At 40.9% G+C, this 16,018-nt stretch overlaps 1 protein-coding gene across 1 annotated transcript in view; it reads left to right on the top strand.

Annotated features, from left to right (window-relative positions):
* Nucleotides 1-16,018, top strand: part of LOC118740943 (UDP-glucosyltransferase 2-like) — a 515,118-nt gene that overhangs the window by 521 nt on the left and 498,579 nt on the right. The window lies entirely within an intron of this gene.

Below are 16,018 nucleotides of genomic sequence, written 5' to 3'. Positions count from 1 at the left end.
AACTTTGAGCGCTTTGAAAAAAAGGGGAATATTTTTTCGGTATAGAAAAATCCTAGAGGGTGAGAGCATAAAAATTCCGACTTTACTTTTTCACATGCATTTTGGACCACCCTACTGAAGCGCCAGCTTTTGAAAACTACTACTACTAAATGACAGTATTTTTTCGAAAGTCTGTAAAGTTTTGGGTAAACAGTTTTTATTTCCTCAAGGTTGACCAACTTGCAAACTGGTTCACCGATAAATCAATGAGTGTGTAAGGCCTTTAACGTTGCCACACTTAGTTTTGTAGCCTTTACAATGGGCTTACATGCACAACTATTTACATCATTGTATACTCTGAACTTGAGCAATTCTTGCGGCTGTTTGAAATTTTAGACAGCTAAAGAATTTTATTTTTTGAAAATATTTTTACGATTGTTTTACAACTAAGCGATTAATAATCGATTAATGAAACACAAAACAACGATACAATTAAATCGTTAATTCCAGAAAAATAATCTTAATAATTTATTGATCATCGCTGGCATCCCTGCCACTAGGCACTGAAATGACGAAAAATGTGTGCCATTTAAAAAATGCCATTTTGAAACGAATTTAATGACAATTTTTCTTTACGTAATGGCAAAAGTATTTTTTAATGCCCAAATATGTCATTGAAATTGGTCATTTAATACCTAGTAGATATCCAGCATTATTATTGAGCACAAACGCTGTACGACATTTTCCGTTTTTTTTCTTGGAAAATGATGAAACCAAGTTTTTCTCAAAGTCTGGATTTTACTTACCAAGTAATTTCTCAGTTTTTCCAGGTTGTCGATTTTAAGCCTTGTTTCATATATATATTTTGGAACGAATTTCCGTTATCCCTTGTCGAATTTGGTTTTTAGAAAAACCGGTTTCGGCATTGTGCCATATTGAGTGTAATTTTCCGAGCCCAATCAGGGAGAAAGCCGCTTACCTTTGACCATAGGTATTGAACCTATTGCCAAATAGTTGTAGTGAAAAATCATTACTAATCCCCTTGAAAATCTGAAAAAAAATTAATCGAACTGTGTAATCAGTGCCAGGGAAAATTGGTTTATTGATATTGTTGAGCAACATAGCAGAAATTTCTTTAACGGCATTTTGCGATTTATTAAAATCCACTTGCATTAGAACAAAACTAAATTTAATTGTCACCTTCAGCTATTGTTGTGGTTGTTGTAGCGGCTACTAAACCCCACTCGGATCGACTTGTCCATCAACTAGGTCTGTTCGTAGGGACAGGGCGTTAGCTGGGTTGGGTTTTGAGGGCATGCGAAGAGATGCCGGGCTCTCATTGGGTACATCTGCGTTCACTCTGCTCAAGTACGGGCTGCAGTAGCCGCGGAGTTGGACTATTGTGGTGCAAGTCTCCTGAGGCGGACAAAGAACTGTCCCGTCCACGTCGGGTGGTTGTAAACCTAAAACGAGACCAACTCCCTATGAATGCTGTTTATGGTCTGTCGGTATGCAGTCGGGTCCAGAAGCTGGTTCCCTGGACATCGTCCGTCAGTTTGAATAGATGTCTCCTGACGTACCTTGGCGAGGACTTTCGCCCCTGTGGGAGAGCAGACCTTCTCTAGTAGCCTGGTCTGATGAAAGATGTTGATATCGTTCGGCAAGCCAAACGCTAGTGGGACTGTTCTCTCAAAGAGTTGGTTGCAAGAAAGGTCGCGGGTTATCTGATAGTTTATGGCGTTGTATCTTGTGCAATTTGCGTTGGCCATACTTTTGCTTCGCGTATGTCAACAGACACAAGGCCTCAAAAGCAATGCACAATCAAACGTTGCTAATTCATAAGTTACTATATATTTATATATATAACTATAGTTAAATCATTATCAAACAATATGCAAATTCCTAAACCGTTTCACTACTTCCTATCTCTCAATCGTGCAATGAGCAGCGCGAATCTACTTCGAAGACTTACTTCGTATTCAATTTTCAAGCTTTCGTAGCATTTGAGCAGGACCAAAGGTCTCGCTGTTTGTTCGCTCGCTTGCAGCAAATGCGGCACTTAAAAAACTGGGGTAGCGAATGCGTTGTTGAACCACAAAATGTGGCAGCAATTCAATTTCGTGACTTGTTTGTGCGCTTTGTACACAATTCTGCGCGTTTTTTTTGGTTTTTCGTTTCTCTTTGAGCACTTCAGCAATACTTCATACTTAAGAATATTTAATTAAGTGGAACTGCATTCAAAACAAAAACTAAATGCTGTCGCGAAAAATGGATACTTGAGCGTTCGTACTTAAGTAGGCACTTCAAAGAGTTTTGAAGAGGCGTACCGTGGGGAGGATGTTTTGTAAATTAGATTCAAAAAGGATTACAATTTAATTAAAGTTTTGTTTTTCGTAAATATGAAACAAGTTTTGGCTTACAAAGAAATAATATATTTGTAGTTGTCCATTATAATTTCCCGCTGTGAGTCAGTGCCAGGAGTTTGCTTATTCCCCTAACCGGGGTTTATTAACAAATAGAAAGTAAAGAATAATCAAGAGAGTAACCGAGTGAAATTGAGGAGTTCCAAGAGTTCCATCTGCGATTTCTCTGATACATAGACTGGTAGGAATTGTGTCCATACTCATTCTTTTCGTGGCAGCTTCTACCACTCATCATTGGAGTATCGGCGATAACGCCAGTTACCTCAGCTCATCACAACACTTTATCTAGACCTCAAGACGCTAAAAATTTTAGAATATACCCCGGTATTAGGAAGTGTATGTCCTCTTCTCGTGGCCCGAAGAGGTTCTAGGCAACAAAACCCCCCCTAAAAGTCATGCGAAATGTCTCTAAACGTCGCTAGACATGGCTACACTCTCTTTCTCGTGTCTTTGTATATTTCTGTGTCCGGATCCTAGAAAATGATGACGTTGCTTTGACGAAGGTAGTGTAATTTTTGGGTGGAACTGTGTGTAGACTTTCAGCCCTCACGCCGTAATATAAAACTTAAGCTGAATAAAATTCAGAAATCCCTTTGTGGAGTTCACCTCTTTTTTATTTGAAAGCTATCTAACTTATCTACAGCATAAATTTTAACTTGAAATGCGTTGCAGTGGTTTGGCATAGGAAAATAATGGACTGATCTGCAGGTCCTCCGAAAAGATACTGGTGCCGGTTTCGTGCTTCACCCTTGAACCATCAATGTATGTAAATGAAAATATCACCTGCCACCGGTAGGCCTTCGTTCCATTCTTCTGTGATCTGAAGCCATATATGAGATATCTCTTATTCAAATCCCAGGACGACTTGATATAGAAGGACCGAACTACAGAGCTGACGCCTGATGGCTCTTTAACGGAGACAAGGATTGAGACTCTCATTGTCCTTATAGAGACTCACTTTCCTCGTAATCAGGTGATGGTTACGCTTTCCTCTCCCTCGACAGGAGAGGGGGGGGGGGGAAAGCGAAAACCACTGTGCCAAGGTACAAGTAGTTTGTTGCAAGAACTATGGCGAGTGAAGATGCCATAAGATATGTTATTTGGTCTTTTGATTGTTCAAATCCGGTCCGGATGGCATCCTACCTATTTTACTTAAAGAACGAAACGATATCTATTAAAGAATACTGCAGCGGATAAAAAGCCTTGAGGCAAACAGGTTGTGAAGAAGGACCAAACCATAAAACTGGGTCAACTAAACAGTCCTGATGGCTCTTTCGCGGATAATAGAACTAAGGCTCTCTCTGTTCCGTTTGGCGTTCACTTTCCTGAAAATCAGTTGGTGGTTACGCCAAGCTACAACTAATTTGTTGCCAGAACTTTGGCCACTGAAGATGCCATAAGATACGCTATTGAATCTATTGTATTTAACGAAGGTGTTGAGCTTTTGTTGGCCACCTTGAAAAAGATTTTCACAGCGTCGGTTGCACTTGCCTACCTACTGCAACCTTGGAGGCTGTTTGATGTCGCCTTTATACCTTATTTTGTTATGGATGTCTTTACTATTCCCAGAAGCTACAGGCCTATTACCCAGACATCCTGCTTGCTAAAATGTCTGGAAAGATTGGAAGAGTTGCGCATTCTTAATGACTCTGATATCTACGCTCACACCTATGCGAGAGATGCGGCCTGTCTAGCCACGGGCCCATATCTGCCCACAGTTTGCAGGAAAGCGCAGACAATAATGAATACGAATACGAATGAGGTGGAAATTGTTGGTGACAGATGTCTGAGCACTTTTGTCTTTTCAATGCCACAGGATAATACGCCACCATTACCTTTGTTGAGGAGATTATATAATGTTGAGTTCCCTGAGATTGAGTGGTGGCTTAATTCCAACTCTGAGCCCGGACAACCACATTGTCTGATCTTTACTTATAACATACATAACCGGCTGTGAAGTATCTTGAGAAAATACTAATTAAATGAAGTCCAACAACAGACTGCCTTCCTGGCTACTACAGTGTCTTTCAAATGGAAATGACAGCTTTCTCAGAGACCGCATGGCGGATGCAGTGAGATGCATCTCTTAATGAACTGACTGGGAGGGTCCGCAAGCACGTTGTTACTTCCCTGGTTATTGCGAAAATAAGCAAATTGCAAGGCTGCTGAACTTGCGCGTCGTAGAACGACATAGCGGACATCGTCTGATAGTATTACACGCAGGAAGACTGAGTGTACGATGGAACGAATTCTCTGCCTTTGCCCGCTTTAGCTAAAGGAATAGCAAAAGCGCTTGGCAGTTCTTGACCTTCATTCGATGTTCTAGATAACCTCAAAGCAATAAATAGACTTTATGAGCTTCTCCATCTTCCTGCTGAGTATAATGCAATGAATACTTAACTTTAGAGATTAACTGGTTTAGTTACAAGGTTGCTGCTCAGTACTTCTTTAAATTTGTGGAACTACAAAATATCGAAACTCTTAACATCCTTAACATCAATCTCAACATCAGCAGACAACAAGTTCCAGATGGACGGACGGACGGACAGGCATTGCAACAGGAAGCCATACCTAGCAAACACACAGTTGAACAGACGACAGCCAGTCAGTAATCCAATCAGCCGCACCACCCCGCTAGCCACCAGCTAGCAGCAACTTGAGTGCTATGACAACGAATGCGTTGTGCGCTCGCGCATTTTTCCCGCCTGTCATTTGACTTGGGGTGCACGCCGCCACTTTTCGCGGCAGCTGCTGCAATGAAGTGAGCAATAAAAAATAATAACGAGAAAAATGCAACATTAACAACAGGAATGACAGCCGGCAGCAGGAGCAGCAGTAAAGCCCATTTGCATGCAAAATTTTCTTTAAATAAAATGCAAAACAAGCGCAAGTTTTTTTATTTGGTATTTCTCATTTTCGCTTGTCGTTACCGTTTTTCCGCCCCCCTTTTTTTTTATTTTCCTTAGTACACCACAACGGTTTCTCATGCTGTACGTCCGCCGTGACGTCACTTTTTATGCTCAGCGCTCGTAGCACTTATTCTATTCTATTCTGTGGTCGATGAATCATCGCCAACACTCGAATATTGGCCGGCAATTGGCGATTTCTCTCGGTCATGTTTGCGGCCGGCTGTGTGAAATTTGCACGTTTCGCCTGATTTTCATGTTAACGGCCGCCGCTGCTGCTGCGCTCGTTCTATTCTAGTAATATTTTTAATTTTTTGGCTACTGATTTGTTGTCGTCGTGTGACTTGGTTGGCCGTTTCGTGATTTTTCTTCTCCTCTTATGAGAAGTGAATGAGTGACCAAAGTCTCATTATGCGTATTTTCGCGTGTTAATTAAATGACTTTGTGCCAATTTCCGTTGATGACAAAGCGTACGAGGAAATTTGGCTATCTGTTTATTGTGGTCTAATTTATTTATTTGTTAATATGAATTTAAGAGGTAATAAATATCTATTGTTCATCGGGCAAAGATGGTTAAGAGCGCAGTTTTCGGATGTGCCCCAAATTGGTAATGGCTCAGTTTCAAGTTCGCACCGATGTATTTTAATTAGAAAAAAAGTACACAAGAAAGTTTGTATGAGCAAATAGAATTTAAATGGTTTTATTGCTTAATATATTAATATGTACAATTGTATTTCAGGTTACCTTATATATATATATGTAGCTGGATGAGGCGATGAAAATTGGTGGCTGCAAGACGTCTACTCAAATGGATATTCGGTAAGCAAGTAAAATCCGTTCTTTTTCTTTTTAATCACGTTAGCCTTTCGAACGGCTTTTTAAGCGCGGGAAATTTTAACATAACTAGCGTTCGACAATAGAAAGCAGTTAACTGTTGTCTTATGTTCAAATGTTAAATATTAGGGTGGCTCTTAAATGGCGTATTTAAGACGCTGGCCTAAACATGCCGGCCCCCTTGCGGCAAGCAATCTGGAAGTTTACGTATTTAGGCCACCAAGTTTCATCGTTTAGTAGATATGTCTTAAAACTAGAAGCGACGTATCCATTTACGTTCCGCATTTGTCGAACCTAAATTCTAGAAAAAATGTAAAGGAAGAAGAAAGTCACAATAAAAACGTGGTTTGAAATTCACAAGCACTTGTTTATTTTTATTTCAATTCATGTTATTAATCCAGATTTTCGAAAAAATAAAAAAGTGAATAAAAAAAATTTATTGTAATTGTTGGGGGGAAAAATCATTCAGCAAGCACCGGAGAGCACCCACCCGAAGATTGTATTTTGTGCCAATAGTGGGCCCATGGCACCTGCGGGAAGAGCCCCCAGGAAAATCTTGGGGAAAACGTCGGCCCCAAGAACTACTCGGACTGGCGAAGAAATGTGGAACCGCGGGTCAGCCAGTCTTAAATTTGTATACGCTGCGCCAATCGAAGCGTCGATATTCGCGACCGGGGTTATCTTTTTGTAGTTTCTCACAATAATAGCGTGAGTGGTTACCGTCGCTGTTTGCCCGTTTTTTCCACGCATTTTAATAAAGCACCCGCGTTGCTTATTGATGGACGTCACGTTCAAGCGTAGCTCTTGGGCAAGATCTTCGGCTAATATCAACGTGGCTGCGCATGGGTCTATGAGTGCCCGTATATGATGCAGTCGGCCTCCTGCTTCTATTTTCACGACGGCGGTGGGCGCTACTGGTGTCAGGCTTTGTAGCGAAATAACAGCTGATCGCCCCATAGTTACCATTCCGGATCAAAATCCGCTTTGAGCTTGGCGGTGGAATGCAGAAGATTCCACTCGCCCGCTTTTGATTTGTCGACGGCGAGGGCGGTAACGCTGCTGTCGGGATTTGAAACCTCTCTTGTTTTTTGAAGGCTGGAAAGCTACGGTTTCCAGTCCCTCTTGATGGTCTCGCTCGTGCTCTGAGTCTGGGCGAAAACGCTGGAGTCCTAATCCCCTCGACCCATCTGGATGGAAAGCGTAGGTTTCCAATTCAGGGGAGTTTGCTGAGCGGAAAGCATCGGTTTCCGCTTCAGGTTCAGGGATTTCCCCCTCTTCCAGGCCTGGGCGGAAAGCTGAAGTTTCCGCTCCAGCCTCTGACGCCTCTAATGATATGGCGTCGCTATCGTCGTCTTCGGCAACCGTATTCCTTGGTGGTCGTCGGCTAAAACGCGGCTTGTCGGCACGTGTTGAAATATGAAGCAACGTGTGATGTTGCTCCTGGCACTGCCGGCATCTGCCCTCGTTAGTGCAATGTGCTGCGCGGTGGGTTCCTGCTAAGCAATTGGAGCAGTAGCGGTGGATCAATACTTCACGCAGACGCTCTTCTGGCCCTTTAGCACGAAAAACAGGGCAGAGCCGGAGAGGATGCTTCGAGCCGCAACGTCGACAAGTCAGGGGGTAGCCTCGGGTAGTTTCCGCTTGTTTTCGCATCAACGTGAAGCGGGTCATTTTCTGAAATAGCAGTTTCCCAATCGTAATTAGAACTTTACAAGGAAACGAGATTGACGGGTGGCGAGCCATAGCGAGGTACAAATTTACGCATTCCTTAATGATTGATGGGAAAAACATTCTAACGTTTATACCTGGCTTTATATTGGGGTGGTGAGAGTCGGCAGGGTTCATGGGAACTTTAAGCTGCTTATCTGATAAATAGGTTGCACGGAAAGTGTGGCGGAAACAAATTAACATTTAATTGATGGGTCTATGCATTATAACTTGACGTAGTAATACTGCATTTTGAAATAGATAATAATAAATAATTATGTATTATTTATTATTACCCACCCCATCTATATGAAAAAAAAAAAAAAAATGCATATAATTTCCATTACTGCAAGCACTAACTGCACACACACACTATTATGCGGATCTGCACAAAATTTGCGCAGACCTGCTACAGAAAATGGCAAGTGCAACCTCAGTGTTATTATCGAAAGAACTCTCCATAGTATCGAATTGTTTAGTACATCGATATCGATAACACAACACTACTTCCGTCAATGGCCGATTCCCCACCACGTTAAATATATTCGTCTTTACTACAAGTGCTGTTGTGCGGTGCCGGTGAAATATTTCGAGTTAATAGAAAAAAAAAAACATAGCAAGCGGCGCGAGTGAAACAATAATTAACCCATCGATTTTGATAGCAGGTGCAGTGAAAGGGTGATTGTAAATAGTAAGTAGTAATATGTAAGTAGTGCGAATGTACACACAAACAAAAGAAATAAGTAAAAACAAAAAAAACGGTGAATTTTAAGGGTTGGCTTTAGATTGCTAACCCCGGAGTTCAGCATTAAGGAAAATATGGGAGGTAGATGGGGGTCTAATAGTTCCCTGTATGAAGTTTCAAAGCGCGCAACTTTATAGTTTTTAAGTAATTTGTTATTAAAGTTTGTAATTTTCACCAACTTGTATTGGACTATTTCACAATATATAATGCACTTTCCACTAAATTTACACGTTATTTACACTCAATATATGCGCAGTTAGAGTGTACACGTTCAAACAAATAAATACTTTTAGCATATTACAGCTTTTTTATAAAAAATTGATTGTTGTTTAATTTTATGAGAGTACATGCAGAATATGTGGAAATGGCAGCAGGACTGTGTTGCCATATCTAAAAAAACAAAGAGTGGAAAGCAAGACCAAAAGAAAATACGATTAAAAGGAAAATACGATAAGGTTCTTTTGTTCAGATAAAAATAAATAGTGGGGGGATTGGGGTCATATTCCCCTCTTGCGGCAACACAGAAAGGAGAATTCTACTGCCTGAGGGTTATAATCCCTAATGCGGCCGAAGGCCGCCTACGCAGAAAGGTGTTCTATGCAAAAGGTGTTCGGCCCCTTTTCTTTGGCAACACAGAAAGGAGAATTCTACTGCCTGAGGGTTATAATCCCTAAGTGCGGCCGAAGGCCGCCTATGCAGAAAGGTGTTCTATGCAAAAGGTGTTCGGCCCCTTTTCTTTGGCAACACAGAAAGGAGAATTCTACTGCCTGAGGGTTACAATCCCTAAGTGCGGCCGAAGGCCGCCTACGCAGAAAGGTGTTCTATGTAAAAGGTGTTCGGCCCCTTTTCTTTGGCAACACAGAAAGGAGAATTCTACTGCCTGAGGGTTATAATATAATATAAGCCTTAAAAATGTGTTTCAGTATTTTATGGGGGAATATTACCCCAATCCCCCTACTATTTATTTTTATCTGAACAAAAAAAACCTTGTCGTATTTTTCTTTTAATCGTATTTTCTTTTGGTCTTGCTTTCCACTCTTGGGTTTTTAGATATGGCAACACGGTCCTGCTGCCATTTCCACATATTCTGCATGTACTCTCATAAAATTAAACAACAATCAATTTTTTATAAAAAAGCTGTAATATACTAAAAGTATTTATTTGTTTGAACATGCACACTCTAGCTGCGCATATATTGAGTGTAAATAACGTGTAAATTTAGTGGAAAGTGCATTATATATTGTGAAATAGCCCCATACAAGTTGGTGAAAATTACAAATTTTAAAAACAAATTACTTAAAAACTATAAGGTTGCGCGCTTTAAAACTTTACATACACCCCCTTTAGAACCCCGTCTACCCCCCCTATTTTCCTTAGTTCCGTAATCGGGGGTTACCATTCTAAAATTTTCCCAATTTTAAGAAATAAGTGCGTAGAGTTCCTTTTAAATAAAAAAAATGCGTAAATTAAAGTTAATTTCTAACAAGAAAAAAAACGTGCGTAATAAATATACATACGTTTTGCGAAACATATGTATGTGCAGAAGTACCGGTGGAGTGTTCAATTCATTATGTAAATGTGCCTTATGTAAAAGAATATGTACATACATATGTACCATGTGGTGCTAGTTGGTCGCGTTAAGAGCGTGTCCTTTTAAAGTTTTTACACACAAATTGAATATGCGTATTTATGTGTTGGGATAGGTTATGTGAAAAAGTGCAATGCTGAAAGAAACACATGCATACCTACGTATGTACATAGTAGTGTGCCCAGATGACAACAAAGTATTGGCACCTATTTATGTGCATAGTAGTGTGCCCAGATGACGACAAAGTATTGGCACAAAGTGTTATAGTGAAAATGAAGTATTGGCAAAAGTGTGTTTTGGAGAACAAATGCCTTTAATTTGCATAATACCCATAAACCAAAAATACCAAATCACCTACTCAAAGAAGCCAGAAAAATATATATCTGAGTGGTGTTACTTCTGTCACAGAATAAAAAACGAAAGAGGAAAAAAAAAAAAAACAAAAAAAACGCGGTGACTGAGTGCGATTATATTGGCATTTATTATAATATAATAAGTTAAACTACGTGAAGATGAGCAAAAATTGTTCATAAAAATATGGTTTTGGGTACAGAAAGTGTTTTAGAATCGCCGAGCATCAACACAGCTCGTTTTTTTTTTTTTTAACGCCTATGTTCTTATGTTCTTACCGCAAAGATGCACCCACTTTTCCCGGTAATTTAAGCCTCTTGGCAGGCCAAACAAACGCACGAACTTGTTCTAATCAAACAGCATCTTCATTTTAAATCAAGAAACTAAAATTTTAACAAACCAAGAGTTGAATTAAATCGCTACAGAAATATATAAATTGAGAAAAAAGAATATATAAATTGAGGTAGAAAGCAATGTGAATAAAACGAAAAATCATATGAAAAAATGGCAAAAAAAAAACATTAAGAAAATCGTTTTCGGAAATTCGCTACCAACTACAACGATGGATAAGTGTGGATCCGCAATTGAGGAGGTATACTTAAAATCGCTTCAGATAAATGAAGGTAACTATTTATAATTTAACCTAAGGGTCAGTTTCTTAGTGCACGTCTGCAGTCTCAAATCGGACTGACTGGCTTATACCCAGATTAGCCAAGCAAATGTCCGCCAGCTGTTCACTGCAGACGCACTTTATGTGATCTAAGTTTAAACTGGCACGACGAAACTGGCCCTAAGAAGATACAAATATTTAAAGTCTATACAATGAAAATATAGTTGAAAATGTTGGTAGCGGTAGAAATTCTTCTCCTAGTCGTCCTCAGCGGTTGTCTCCGTGTGATAGGGTGGTAGTAATATCAGTTTGACAAGCGGTCTTGTCACAGTGCCCTTTTCGGTCAGGATGTCAACAACTCGGACTCTACTGTCCAAACCTGGGTGTAAATTGACCACCCTACCTAGTCTCCATTCGTTAGGAGGGAGATTATCTTCTTTTATGACCACCATATCTCCTACTTTCATGTTTGCCTTCGGATATTTCCACTTTGTGCGTTTTTGTAGCTCGTTCAGGTATTCAGTCTTCCATCTCCTGCAGAAGTTTTGCTGTAGGGCCTTGAGCTTCTGCCAACGATTAACGATCGAGGCAGGATTTTCGTTGACGTCTAACTCTGGTGGAGCTAGCAGGTGTCCGCCGACTAAAAAGTGGCCTGGAGTTAGAGGCTCCAGATCAGATGGCTCATTTGAGGCTGGGCTAAGTGGACGCGAGTTGAGACATGACTCAACTCTGCAAAGTAGTGTACTGAACTCCTCGAAAGTGTATTTCGAATTTGACGCTATCTTTTTAAAGTGGCTTTTGAAACTTTTCACACCTGCCTCCCATAAGCCCCCCATATGCGGAGCTGCGGCAGGTATGAAATGCCAGGTTAGTGATTGGTGAACATATTTTGATAGCGTCTGTGTCCGCGCGTCGGAAAGAAATGCCTTAAATTCTGCTTTTAACGCTCTTGAAGCTCCCACAAAGTTTGTCCCATTGTCTGAGTAGAAATTTTTTGGGCACCCACGTCTGGAAACGAATCTTGAAAATGCCGCTAGAAAGGATTGGGTACTCAAATCACTTGTGGCCTATAGATGGATGGCCTTCGTAGAAAAACAGACCATAAGACAGACGTAACCCTTTGAAATTCGGCACCCCCGCCCACGATAATTTTTTATTTCAAAGGGTCCAGCGAAATCCACACCTGTATTTGTAAATGCTCGCGAAAACGTAGTTCGCTCTTGTGGAAGGATCCCCATAAGTTGGCTTTGTGAGCGTTTTTTGTGAATAGTACATATTTTGCAATTTTTTTGCAAATATTTTTTTGTTCGGATGAGACGCAACATGAGTTGGTTTTCACCATGGAGAGAGACTTCGTGTACAAATTGGACTAATAGGCGCGATAACCTGCAGCTGTATGGGAGTATGACTGGATGCCGTTCACTATATGCCAGATCAAGAGATGCACCAAGACGACCACCAGTTCTCAGCAAATCATCTTTATCAAGCAACGGATTTAGAGGAAGGATTTCACTTTTTGACTCAATGGATTCTCTAGCTTTAAGTTTAGCGATTTCTGCTCCGTAATGTTGCTTCTGAGCGAGTTTTATCAGACGTATAGTCGTTGTTTTAATTTCGTTTGACGAAATTAAAGAAGAGTTCGCCTGAAAAGAAGCTTTTGTCTTCGGACTGGTTCTTTGGAGGAATCTCAATACATACGAGAGCACCCTCAAAGCTTTCGGTAAACTTGAAAACCGCTCAAGAATGTCACTAAGTTCGTTTGACGTTATTGTTGAATGAACGTGCAACCGTTTTTCCTCAATATTAGTAGTGAAGTCTATCTCTTGTAATGGCCAATTTTCTCTATTTTCTTGCAGCCAAGAAGGTCCTTGCCACCACAACGAATTTTGTACCAAATCATGCGCCAATATGCCCCTGCTTCTAAGTCTGCTGGATTTGTGGCAGAGTCGACGTGCAACCAGTTAGAATTCCCTACCTTGTCTATTATTTTAGTAACTCGATGCGCAACGAATGTTGACCACGAACATGGGGGCTTGCGTATCCATGCCAAAACAATCGTCGAATCTGTCCAAAGATGTATGTTTAGGTGGCCCAATTCCAGGCTATTTGTAATAGATTCGACTATTTCGGCTAGTAATACCGCCCCGCAAAGTTCCAATCTAGGCAATGAAATTGTTTTCACTGGGGCTACTCGAGTTTTCGCTAACAGAAGGTTGACAAGTATTTTCTCGTCTCTTTCGACACGTAGGTAGACTGCGGCCGCGTATGCCTTTCCGGAAGCATCGCAGAATCCGTGAATTTCGACTTTTTCCTTTGGTGAAAAAGATACCCACCGCGGTATCCTTATTTTGTCGATTTCTTTATAATTTTTTGTGAAATTGTGCCACCTATCTAAGGTTGGAACGGAGACCGTTTCGTCCCACTTTGTACCCTCCAACCATATATTCTGCATAAGTGTTTTTGCAACTATTATTATTGGAGCTAGCCAACCCAACGGGTCGAATATTCCACCTGAATACCTAATTCCACCTGATACCTAATGCTTTTACACTGCTAGTGTCCTCGAATTCTAAGAAATCTTCGCTTAAAAGATGTGGTTTTGGTATGCCCTGTAGTATTTTGTCACAGTTCGAGGTCCATTTTCGCAAAGGGAATCCAGCTGATTTCAAAACTGTAGAAACCTCATCCCTAGCCTGTAACGTGGAGTCTATAGTATGTCCGCCCGCAAGAACATCATCGACATACATATTTTTCCGTAAAATATTCGAAGCTATCGGATGGGAATTTTCTGAATCATTAGCTAGCTGAAGTAATGTCCTTATCGCCAGATAAGGCGCACAGTTTATACCGAAAGTAACCGTTTTTAATTCATAAATACCGATTGGTTCGTTTGGACCCGTACGGAAGACTAATCTCTGGTACTTCGTCTGGTTGGCATCCACGAGAATTTGCCTGTACATCTTCTCAATATCGCTATTGAAGACGTACCTAAAAAGTCTCCAGCGGAGAATCAAAATTGGTAAATCAGCTTGAAGAACTGGCCCTGGTAAAAGAACATCGTTCAAGCTGACCCCATTCGCTGAAGAAGACGAAGCATTAAAAACCACCCGAACCTTTGTTGATATACTTTCTTCTTTTATCACGGCATGATGAGGCAGATAGTAATTGTCGATTGCATCGGCCGACTGAAGTGCATTGATTTTCGACATATGCCCCATTGTCTCGTACTCTAGTATGACCCTGTTGTATTCCGCATGCAAATCTGGATTTTTTCTTGAGGCGTGTCTCGTTTTTGTAGAATTGCGAGCACGCTATTCTCAGTGATGGCCCCAATTTGGTATCAGCCGGGAACTCCGCTTTGAATGGAAGCGAAACGATATACCTTCCGTCTGGGTTCCGTTTGGTTGTACGCTTGTAGAGCTCCTCACACTGTGTTTCTTCGGTTGTTGGTGCTCTGTTTCTCGGCAAATCCTCCAGTTCCCAGAATGAGCATAACTGTCTATCAAGGGCAACCTCATTGTAAAATGAAACTCGATTATTGCTGGTTGGGCTGGCTGCATCAGCACGACCAGTCAGTATCCAACCGAATACTGTTTCTTGCGCTAAGAGAGTACTGAGAACGTTCTTCTTAATTCCACCTAATATTATTTGAGGATATATGTCTCCTCCAAGAACCAGATCGACTTGCTCATTCACAAAAAACCTTTTATCTGCCAAAACCAGATCAGGAAAAACTTGTTGTGTGAGTGCGCTAACATCTCAAGTAGGCAAATTCCCTGTCAGATTTGGTAGAACTAACACAAGGGCATCAATAGAAATAAGTGGGTCAATTGGTGACCGCAATTGAATCGAACACGCTTCTTTCACCTGCGCTGAAACAGAATTATTGATGCCCGAAACCTGTGCTAACATCTTCTTGGTCGGCAAGTTGATTCTGCGTCTGAGCCTCTCCGTGATGAAGGAACACTCAGAGCCAGAGTCAATTAACGCTCTTGCCGCAAAGTTAGTACCATTAAAATGAATATTTACTCGAGCTGTCCCAAGTAAAACGCCTTTGCTTGAATTCGCGTGATGTGTTTGCACATGTCTGACTGCTTTGGTTTCGTAATTGTGCCTGCCTGGATGTCGATGCACCATTGTTAACTGGATTGGCTGTATTCTCCTTTGTCGTTGTTTTACCTGGAGCCGCCTGTATATGAAGTAGGGTGTGATGTCGAGAATGGCAATTGGCACAGTTGTAGGAACTTGTGCATTTCGACACCGTATGCCCAAAGGACAGGCAGTTAAAACAACTATTGTTGGTTTTAATAAAAGCGATCCTATCAGATATCGAAATATTTAAGAATTTTTGGCACATATGCAGTCTGTGATCATTGCTTTGACACATTTTGCAAGTAAATTTGCTTACACTAGTTTGAAAAGTGCCAAGTTTCTTTTGTGGCGGTTCAGAGGAATGCTTATGACTTAACCCTTTTGAAATTTTTGAAACCTTGATTCCTCTCAACCCCGAGACCGATTCCAAAGTTTGGAATCTGCTTGACAAGAATTGGTCCATGTCAGCCCACTTGGAAATATCTGTTTTATTTTGCACTGATTGCTCCCACAGCGAAAGAGTCTCTTCTGGTAATTTTGTGGATCAAAGGTATGTAATTATTGGATCCCAGGTTGAAATGTCAATTTTATGACTCTCCAGGGAAGATATGCAATTGTTTATATCCCTTTGCAATCTTTTAATTGCACTCCCGCATTCAGTTTCCACCGCCTGTAGATTGAAGAGGATCTTCAACTGGGTGTTAACTAGGATCCTTTTATTCTCATACCTATCGCACAAATTCTTCCAGGCTATATTAAACCCATCATTTGTCAGGTCGCATT

Source organism: Rhagoletis pomonella, unplaced genomic scaffold (genome assembly GCF_013731165.1).
Source record: "Rhagoletis pomonella isolate Grant_MI unplaced genomic scaffold, Rhpom_1.0 Rhpom_scaffold_00006, whole genome shotgun sequence".
NCBI classification, from domain to species: domain Eukaryota; kingdom Metazoa; phylum Arthropoda; class Insecta; order Diptera; family Tephritidae; genus Rhagoletis; species Rhagoletis pomonella.
Note: the sequence above shows the minus strand (reverse complement) of the source record. Positions and strands in the feature narration are given on the sequence as shown.